Source organism: Lepidochelys kempii, chromosome 8, assembly GCF_965140285.1.
Source record: "Lepidochelys kempii isolate rLepKem1 chromosome 8, rLepKem1.hap1, whole genome shotgun sequence".
In the NCBI taxonomy this organism is placed as follows: domain Eukaryota; kingdom Metazoa; phylum Chordata; order Testudines; family Cheloniidae; genus Lepidochelys; species Lepidochelys kempii.
In genome coordinates this window covers 60949128-60960123 of record NC_136387.1, presented here as the reverse complement: position 1 = coordinate 60960123, position 10996 = coordinate 60949128, and the positions used below count along the sequence as shown (strand labels likewise).

The 10996-nt window shown below is 40.3% G+C and overlaps 1 long non-coding RNA gene across 2 annotated transcripts; it reads right to left on the bottom strand.

Annotated features, from left to right (window-relative positions):
• Nucleotides 1-2797: 2797 nt before the first annotated feature.
• Nucleotides 2798-10305, bottom strand: LOC140915981 (uncharacterized). 2 transcript variants are annotated; one of them, XR_012160335.2, is made up of 2 exons: nt 10096-10305; nt 2798-3093 (listed from the first exon to the last, which is right to left on the bottom strand). It is a non-coding gene; the product is annotated as an uncharacterized LOC140915981 (long non-coding RNA). The 2 variants fall into 2 exon arrangements; XR_012160336.2 differs by lacking the exon at nt 2798-3093 and adding an exon at nt 9233-9776.
• Between the last annotated feature and the right edge of the window lie 691 nt (nt 10306-10996).

Below are 10996 nucleotides of genomic sequence, written 5' to 3'. Positions count from 1 at the left end.
AACAACCTCCATTCCCCATACGTTCGTAACTCTGAGGTTCTACTGCAAGTGGCCTGATTTTAAGAAAGGGCAGAATTTCCAGTAGGTCCCACTGAAATCATGTTCTGTGCTTAGTCATGATGCCAACTGCTAAACTTAAGTCTGTAGGAGCTACTGGATGATCAATGCTTCTGAGAATAAGGGCAATTAATTAGATACTGGATTTAGGAGCCTTATTTTGGGCACCTATTTTTGAAAATATTGGCCTGCATCTCCACAAATGTAAAAAACCAAGCCATTATCACTTGACAGCTGCCTCATTAAAATAGTGCATCATATTTCCAATGTCTTATCCTCTGTTTAGAAAACAAAGATGGGCCTGAGCTGTGGAGTTTTGATCTGGATCTGTACTACCTCGAAATTCAAATGGAGTTAGGTCAGGGTTCTGCTTTGGGATCATCTCTCATTTAGAATTCAGCTACAGTCATTGGCAGGCCCTTTGTTTGTTTTCCATTTTTGATCGGTAGAGAGGCACTGACCTTGTGATTACCAACGTTCAACCACTTAGGGAAATGACAGACAGTTGTTCTCCTACCACAGACATAGAGTATGGACAGAAAAGTTCTCTGTTTAACAAAGCCAATATGATAGCTTTCAAGTTTTTCGTTTGCTAGCTATAGGGCTATAACTCATGGCTTTTGCAAATGCATGTTCAACAATGCAAAAAGCATTCATTTAAAAAGGGAAGTTGCATTTGCAAATGAAAAAAAAGACATTGTTCTTTTTGACATTGCAGGATTACAAAGACAGCTATGATTACTTCATTACACCCGGTGTGTAGCATGAGCAATATATCAGTCTAAGGAAGTAATAGTTTGTGTTTTCCTTGCTTCAAAAAGGCTTTCAGTAGCTCAGATTTCATAATGAAACTGGAAACTTTCAGAAAAATGTACAAACCTATGAAAACTGCATAATTATGATCTCTAACATCTTTTTTTAAGTGGATGCACTTTCACTTAACTATAACTCAAAAGAAGGTGCATGTTGTTCATGGTGCAGTGTTTCAGAGAAGAGGAAAAAAATACTATTCAGAATAATCAGTAAAATCTGAAGCTTTTTGGTTTCATCAGTGTTGAAATGTAGTCCCTCTCTCTTTTACCATGTAACAGGGTCCCTGCTCCACCCCCATCTTCTTCCTGCAGAAACTACACAGAGTCCTCCAGGTATGTTCTCATTGAAGCTTTATTTCAAGTCCTCTTCACCAATATCACCACAGTCCCGTATGTTCCCACCTATTTACAGTATTTGCCAAGGTTTAGGCCCTCTCAGCAGGAACTGAGGGGAACAGAGGTCTCCCTACTCTGAGCCCTCTGTGTGACTGTGACTGCCTGCCTGCCTGCCTTTATTTTATTTATTTAATCAGCCCTGGGCTGATGAGGCCAATTGAGTTCTTAGGCCAAAGCCTGATTAGACCATTACGCTCAATAAGCTTCTCTTGGGGCACTAATTAGCCTCAAGTGATCAGAGTACATGCTCACCTACTCGCTCCTTGTACTCTGTCACACACCATCTATATGCAGTCTAACCTTGACTATTAAAATGTGACAGGGCATCCATTTAGACTGTCACGGGGTCTCATTACGAGAATCACTGGGACTGAGAGCAGGCAGAATTTAGAAATGCTATAGGCTTAAGTGCTTGAGTGTGGAGTTTTCCACATAGGAAATGTTAATTCAGTGAAACCAAACCTTGGAGGTTTCAGTTAGAGCTGTTTCCCCCTTACTCCCATGAACACTTCATCACATTTGATTCCAAGGTTAGCAGTATAGATAGTATCTTCTTATTGGAATGCAAACCCAGTATTGTTAAAGTCCGACTTTGAAATTTGCAGTGTTGAAATGAGGCAAAATGAATTTTTCCGGCACTAGTTTGAGTGAGGTTCAGTATGCCAGAGCTCACAAAACTGGGCCTGACCCATGGAAAGCAAAGCTATTGGTTGCCAGACACGAGGTTGCTCCAAAAATTTATTTTTGATCATGTTTATTTTTCCTCCCCATATTTGTGTTTCACATTATTCTTTGACAGAGGCTTGATTGCAACTTTTTCCATAACTGCTCAAGAAATTAACTAGGGGAGTAGGGAGACACGTTACTAGAGGGACAGAATGTACTGGTTGCTCAGTAATTTATTAAGGCAATAAAGCGCAGCAGGGCTTGTGAAGCTGATCCCTAGAGTGTGACTGGCAAGTTTCCCCAGTGCCATGCAAGAAATTTCATACATGTACTTTCAAAATTCAGTTACTGCTCTTTACCTAAGAAATCCCTTAGCATGAAACTTTTTTTTTTAAAGGATGGTAACTTTAGGAAGAGGGGAATACATTCACCTCCCTGTGTTAGCCTTGTTCACTGTGCTGGGGGGTGGGTGGGTATTCATTTGAAAGATGACAGCTCAAGGCATACATTGAACCAGGATATCTTCCCCGCTGGCGCCCAGCTGCCATAGACATGTCCTTTCTCCATCTGGCACATTTTGAGTTGCACTGGCTGGTGACATGCGCCCCCTCTCTAGGGGTTATGCCATATTCCCTATATGACTCCTGGTGGATCTTAAGTCACATAGTGCAGACTATGGCACAGATGCCATCATAAATGGTGTAAATTTGACACAAAGATAATAGATTAATATTTTTTTGTATTTTAAAAGCAACAAAAAATAAACTTTCAAAGTCAAAAGATTGTAAAAATTTAAGAGCTCTAAGATGTTGGGCAAGTCCCCCAGTGATGTTTGGAATGTAAATTAGGAAAGTACTCTGCTTAGATGAGTCAGAAATAATTTTTTATTGATTATTAATCAATGAATGTGTGGGGACTATAAAAGAGGTTGGGTTTCTGTGTGCTTCAAATATGGCATGAGCAACGGAGAGGCCTTCATTTTGTCATGTGGACTTGTAACTGGAACATCTTTGCATATGGTAGGTATCATTTAAGTGTTCATGGCTTTCTTCTAGTAGGAGAAATGTAATAGACATCCACCTGTTGCTTGCACTTGCAGCTCTCTTTTCCAGATTCCACCATCTCCTGCATATGGGTGCTACTTCATATAGTTAATTTGTATCTGAAATAAATAACAAAGAATTGTGTAAATGCCAGCATCAATTTGAAAATCACACATTCTGAAAATGTTGTACTTACTGAGTTTATAACACCTAAGATAACTGGAACAGAAAGTAGTTAGGGTTGTTTTTTGTTGTTTTTGTTTTTTGCTTGTTTACTTTTTGCATTGAAGTGAATACAAAGCAGAAACGGTGAAAGTGTCATACACAAAGTGGTGACAATCAGTTTCTTCCTTGCTGAAAAGATGCTTCTAGGTCTTGGTCTGTTGCCCATTGAAGTCAATAATAAGGCTCCTAATGACTATAAATGTATATTGGATCAGGCCCATAAATTCCAACAGGAGAGTAGAAGCAGTCTAGATGCATTTTTATGAAAGGATTAAAAAAATAAGGCATAGTATTTAAAGAGTGCTTGTGGCACCTTAGAGACTAATAAATTTATTTGAGCATAAGCTTTCATGGGCTACAGCCCACTTCATCAGATGCATAGCATGGAACATATAGTAAGAAGATATATATACATACAGAGAACATGAAAAGGTGGAAGTTGCCATACCAACTCTAAGAGGCTAATTAATTAAGATGAGGTATTATCAGCAGGAAAAAGAAAACTTTTGTAGTGATAATCAAGATGGCCCATTTCAGACAGTTGACAAGAAGGTGTGAGGATACTTAACATAAGGAAATAGATTCATTTTGTGCAATGATCCAGCCACTCCCAGTCTCTATTCAAGCCCAACTTAATGGTATCTAGTTTGAAATTTAATTCCAGTTCAGCAATTTCTCACTGGAGTCTGTTTTGAAGCTTTTCTGTTGCAAAATTGCCACCTTTAAGTCTGTTACTGAGTGACCAGAGAGGTTGAAGTGTTCTCCTACTGGTTTTTGAATGTTACGATTCCTTATGTCAGATTTGTGACCATTTATTCTCTACACAAAAGAGAATATATTACAATCTAAAGCATGTACCAATATTGATCTATACGTGTGGTGTACTGTATGTGTTTAGGAAAATGTGCGAAGGAACCATATACTACAAGATCCAATAACCACTCCAGTAATGCATGTTAATCACATAAAACCCCAAAACACAGGGAGTTATCTGTCCTCTGACCTCATTTGATGAAATCTGACCATCTAAATTTATATATAATTTAAAACTTTGTATTCATTGGACCTGCATCACAGAAGATAGTATCTGGAAAGACAGAACAAAAATCAGTGAAGCAGAAAAGTAATGGTTCACTTATAAAGCTGGAAAGTAATTTGAACAATCTGGTCTAAAACAGCTTGCATGCTAGCATTTCTATCTCTGGATGTCAAAGCCATAGAAAAACTGTAACAAGATTTGTTTGTGAATTAAAGAAAAAAGAAAATAAATCTTTATCGAGATTATGGGCTGGAGTGGAGCCAATGAAACTTTTTTGGTTAAAATCAAGTTAAAATAGGACTAGCTCCAGGAATCCCTGGATGAAGTTGTATGGTCTGTATACAGGACATTGGACTAGAAGGTCCCTTCTGCCCTTAAATCTTTGAATCTATGACAAGCTACAGATCTTTGTAAAGTTATTTTTTCAGAATAAAACATCATCTTTACGTTTCCTCATTTAAAGAATGAGAATAAACATGCTTAATCCAGAAAAAGTCCAGCATGGAGTTAGTCATGGCTGGAAATGGCTTATCTCCAGTTTTGTTTGTTTCTGATCCTACCTCTGAGAGAGGGAGAGAGAGACACACAGAGCTTTCTCTCTTTTATAGTATTTTATTGCACACTATGCATCTCAGAAGACATATTTTGTCCTTGTTATTTTTTCTCTAGAAATTGGAGAAGGCAAAGTCCTGTTTTTAAAACGGCAAATAAAATAAACAGAAAGGGGGGAGGGAAATGGAAATGCTCTTCCTCACTTATTTACTACCTATTTGGCTATAATGGGGTGTACTGTGAAGGCCATTCCTGGCTAGTGTGCGAAGGCCATTCCTGGTTAGTGTGTGTGACCATTTCACAATAAGGAAATTTCCAAGTGACTAGAGAAATGATTCGTTCATAGGTACCTCCAACTGGCTATTGTGGAGAAAGTGTAGTTGGCTTTACTTCCTTCCTGGCTTCTTGTGAGCTGAAGGAAGGCAGCTGTATTTTGGATTCTGTCAGCTGTAGCAGGTGGTCCTTGTTATACTGGCCAGGGGCTAGAAACTTTTGGTGGTATAGTAATGTCAGTTAGGGGTATGACATTTTACAATATTTCTATACCAGCAAAGGATCCTAGCGAAGATGCAGTTATACTGGCAAAAAAGGCCTTTTGCCAAGATAGCTTAATTCACTCCGGGAACTTGTATGTTACACTGAAACAAGCGCAGACTTGCTGGTTTAAGCTGTGTCTACAGTAGGACGGTTTGCTGGTACAGCTGAAATGGTAAGTGTTTTCCAGTGTAGTGTAGGCCTCAAGGAGTAGGAGGAGAAGGAGGGAACAAATACACAAAGGAAGAAGATGCAGGTTCCACGTGAACAGCTTTCTGAAGAGAGCATGAAGATAATGCTCCTGTTGAAGGCAGATTGATTTTGTTGTGTTCTTCCTAACCAAATTAGGAAGTAGTATGGCTCAGGGACTAGGGTCTTTTTTTATATATATTTTTTTAATCTGAGTTATTGAATAAACACAGGGCAATTTTACAAAAGAATGCTGTTTGTGTATGTTTCCTCTTGGTGCCAAACCCTGGATCATTTGCATTGTCCTTTTTATTTGCATTGCAGCCTGTTGTTTTAATCCTGATTAGAACTGCATTGACAAACAAAAGTTACCTTTATGTCACATTTGATATGTGGGTAATGGTTTCAGGTGTTGTAGTTCATACACAGTAAACCCAAGGGGCTAAATTAATTCCTTCTGTAACTCCACTGAAGTTGCACCAGGATGGCTTTGGCCTACGGTCTATTTTTTCTGTCAGGTTTGATGGTGAACTGCATATAGGAGTTCATCTGTGCATCTGATGAAGTGAGCTGTAGCTCACGAAAGCTCATGCTCAAATAAATTGGTTAGTCTCTAAGGTGCCACAAGTACTCCTTTTCTTTTTGCATATAGGAGGTTGAGGAAATAATTAAGGTTTTGATTATGAGAAATATCTTTAAATCGATTCCCAAATGAATTGTCATAGGGTTGTTTCATTATTTCAATATGTCGTGTGCCCTCTGATTTTTACCTTTTTTTATTACTGATTTGTTTTAGTCTCATTGCGAGAAAGGCAATCATTGGCAATAGGAAAAAGGAGTTGGGATTTAGCACACAGACTTTAAACAGACAGAGAGAAGGAATAGAACATTTCTATCTCAGTGCCAATAGCTGATGAACTTTCAATCCTGTCTCCATGTCTATGATTCAGCTAATAAATTTATGAAACCAATCATCAAAGAAAGCTTGGCTTCCTTACACATTCCTGTTTTCTCGCATAAACAAACCTTAAAAATAAAAGCAAACCTCCACATATGTCACTCCTAACTGCTCTCACTCCTTTTTTAGTGAAAATCTTTGTTCCGTTAAACATTTAAACTTTTTTTAAATCTCCCAGCTATAAACAGTCAATGAATTAGTATCACTTCACTGTCTAATCCTTTTTTTGAAGTCCAGATGTGGCCTGAAGAGGAGATCCAAATTTAAGGCTGTTTCCCCCCCTCCATAATAGGTCCAGAGTTAAAGCCACAAAGAGCTGCACTCAGGTAAGACATTATTTATATGCTAATATGTGCATAGAATTGAATGACTTATCCTGGGGGTCTCAACTTTTTTCATTCCCATCAGCCACTTCCTGTAAAATATCAAATTGTTAAAATGGCTGCTAGTGTATCTACCCTTAGATAGCAATGCCAGAATGAGTACATACACACATTAATATATTCATGTATTATACCCATAACATACCTTTCTTCTGAGTTATAAGTCTTGAACCACTTACATCTGCACCAAACTGCATATAAAATGCTGTGCCAATAGAAACCATTAAGTGATTATAACATTTACCTGTACATCTACTACATGTCCCTGGTTTTGATCACTCATGTAACTCATGAGTAAGTTTGCTGTTCACCTTCCAGTAGAAGACTTTTTAAAATACAAAGAAATAATTGAAAATGGTGTGATGAAAAGCCATTCCTAGGTTTCTCTCATTTATGGAGATTTTCTTGGTTATGGTGCCTTGTGAGATCACCAGAGTGGCTTGATCCATTCTGCAATGATTTTTTTTTTTTTTTTTTTGCCCAGGTCCACCATATATAGAATGAAGACTATATAGGGCAGCTTATTGACATCCGAGGACTGATGACAGAGGTCCTGATTCAGCGAGAACTTAAGCACATGCCTAACTTCAAGCATGTGAGTAGTCCCATTGAGCTTATTGAGAATACTCACATGTGTCATTAGTCCTGTGCATAAATACTTTGTTGAACCAGGGCCTATATTATTCTGAGTAACATATAAGGATTAGTAGCTGTCTGGCTCCTGGGCTGATCACAAATGCTGCCTAATAACTGTTAAGTGACTGCTAATACTTTTGCTTGTATTGTAGAATTTGTGTCAAATCTTTTGCTTGGTCTGTTTGATTCTTTCCTAGTTTGAGCATTGCTGCTGTTTCATCCTCTCAGTGATGGAGCTCGCATAGAATCATAGATATCAGGGTTGGAAGGGACCTCAGGAGGTCATCTAGTCCAACCCCCTGCTCAAAGCAGGACCGATCCCCAATTAAATCATCCCAGCCAGGGCTTTGTCAAGCCTGACCCTTAAAAACTTCTACGGAAGGAGATTCCACCACCTCCCTAGGTTACGCATTCCAGTGCTTCACCACCCTCCTAGTGAAATTTTTTTTCCTAATATCCAACCTAAATCTCCCCCACTGCAACTTGAGACCATTACTCCTTGTTCTGTTATCTGCTACCACTGAGAACAGTCTAGAGCCATCATCTTTTGAATCCCCTTTCAGGTAGTTGAAAGCAGCTATCAAATCCCCCCTCATTCTTCTCTTCCGTAGACTAAACATCTCCAGTTCCCTCAGCCTCTCCTCATAAGTCATGTGTTCCAGTCCCCTAATCATTTTTGTTGTCCTCCGCTGGACTCCTTCCAATTTTTCCACATCCTTCTTGTAGTGTGGGGCCCAAAACTGGACACAGTACTCCAGATGAGGCCTCACCAATGCCGAATAGAGGGGAACGATCACGTCCCTCGATCTGCTGGCAATGCCCCTACTTATACATCCCAAAATGCCATTGGCCTTCTTGGCAACAAGGGCACACGGTTGACTCATATCCAGCTTCTTGTCCACTGTAACCCCTAGGTCCTTTTCTGCAGAACTGCTGCTTAGCTATTCGGTCCCTAGTCTGTAGCTGTGCATTGGATTCTTCCGTCCTAAGTGCAGGACTCTGCACTTGTCCTTGTTGAACCTCATCAGATTTCTTTTGTCCCAGTCCTCCAATTTGTCTAGGTCCCTCTGTATCCTATCCCTACCCTCCAGCGTATCTACCTCTCCTCCCAGTTTAGTGTCATCTGCAAACTTGCTGAGGGTGCAATCCACACCATCCTCCAGATCATTTATGAAGATACTAATGTTCAAGCTATGATTAAATATGCCTAACAGTTGATTTACCAGAATACCTGTTTTTCTAGCAGTCAGCTGAGCACCTCTGACCTAGGGGATTTTCCTCCTCAGATTATTACACAGGGTATGTTCACATTTTAACTTATTCCAAGACTATCTTGGCATCTAGTGTGTCACTAATTCGCCAAGTGTGAGAAGGCTGAGTTTGTTCAGTGTGTGCCAACACAGGTGAACAGTTGTTGGTTTTTCTTGTTCTGTTCTTTTCAGGTTACTGCAGGCCCATCTGAAGGACAAGGTATAGTGTGTCTGCTTGGTAGTATTCTTGGAATTCTATGAAATATAGTTCTGCTCTGAAAAGTTACTGTGTAAACTGGCATCTTTTACTCAGATATTTGCTCCCTGTATTACTGTGTCATGTCAGAAAGACAAGATGGGGGAGGTATATATATAATTTTTTTTTATTGGACCAACTTCTGTTGGTGAGAGAGACAAGTTTTTGAGCTGCACAAGCTAACTTTCCGCCCATTATTTGTGAACAGAATGAGAGCAAAATTTTGTTGGTGTAAATGTTTGTAGAATGGAAACTTTATAAAGTGTTTCATTACAAAATTAAATGTGACTTTGGTTGGCAGTAGTTTATCTAACTTCTACAATCAGGACCACAAAATATGCCATTTATGGCGGAAGCTTCCCTTTTTTAGTAGTTAGTTCCAAGCTCTCACCTCTTGCCTTTGGGTGGAAAAACAAGCTACAGTCTTTGGACGATAGGGATTCACCCCACCCTCACTCCAACATCTTTATCAGCAAATGAACAGTCCGTGTTCCACCATTAGTTCCTTAGTCATGGTGGATCAGGGTCGCCTCCTTCCTTTTGGGGTCTGGATGATTCTCACATGCAGCGCGTTGCAGTTTCCCAGGGGCCACACAGATGGGGTGCTCCCAGTCCTGAGCTCTGGGTCTCATGTGGCTGTGTCTCTGCAGCAGCAGTTTGTGCCCTCCTACAGTCTGCACAGTCTCATTCTGGAATGGCACGTCCGTCCTCCAATCGGTGGATAGCTGCAGCATGAAGCAGGGGTTGGATTTCTTGCCACTTTACCAGCCACCTAAGGTTCTGGAAGCAGAGGGCTCTTTCACATTGTTATAGTGACTAGATGTCCCGATTTTATAGGGACAGTCCCAATTTTTGGGTCCTTTTCTTATATAGGTGTTACCTGGGGTTCTTTCAACCCAAAGCTCTTAGTAACTTTTACTCTGGGCGAGGTGGTGTCAGGAAATAAATTGGGGAGACACGGCCGTCCGACCGATAGGCGGCTGGCACAAACAGGACAACACAAGAGTGCTTTCACTTAAAGCTAAACTTTACTTAGTCTCAAGCACTTACACATGTTTTACTACAGGTTAGTAAAACACCCCCAACCCTCGATAATTACCGAAGCTGAGTGTGGCTCTCGAGTAGCACAGCGGCAGCCTGTCTGCTGGTGGGAAACACAAGATGCATCCAGAGGGAGAGTCCAGTCCCGAAGAGTCCCACTACCTCAAACTTTTCCCCCTTATTTATATATTAGTAATAGAATGACATGTCCCTTAAAGAAAACTTGTTAAGCAAGCAGTTCCAATGGGCAAGCAAGAGGCTCCTTCTGATTACTGATTAACCAGGTGTGGGTTTTTCCAGAGTTTGCAGCCTTGAGGGCCCAATAGACATTCCTGGGGCATATCCTGCTCCTCTAAAATGCATGTATCAGCAATTTCAACACAATTCTTATCAGGAAGGATGCTGGGTCAAGCTGCCCTTTCTGTGGCACTCAAAACCTCCTCCCCTCCTGCCTTGGTCAAGCTGAGTTTGCTACATGGCCACTTTATGGCTTGCTGACTTGGCTGCTTTTAGCAACAAGCCATAGTGGTTTCAGGCACTTTATTGGTTTGCTGACATCGCCCCATACATAGGTTCCTATTATCCCCCAACCCCCGTCCTGATTTTTCACACTTGCTGTCTGATCACCCTACACTTTGTTGATCTGTGGAGTGGGAGCTCCCCACCATGTGACTTATGTGACAATCATACAGCTCTAATATCAGAGCATAACAGTGAATAGATGATCTGTGAGCCACCGGCATGCTGAAATTTGGTAATATTGAATGTCTGAAAAGGAACGAATTTTAAAACTTGCAGTCTGCAGACAGGGCACAAGTGTGTGAGAGCTAAATTCACTAAACAAATTATCCATTGTGAATTGTTTACTCACCTTCAGCAGCTAAAGTAGATTATGATTGTTCCCCTTTTCAAGGATAGAATAAAGGGCAGAAACTCAGGAATATAGGGTTCTAGCCACT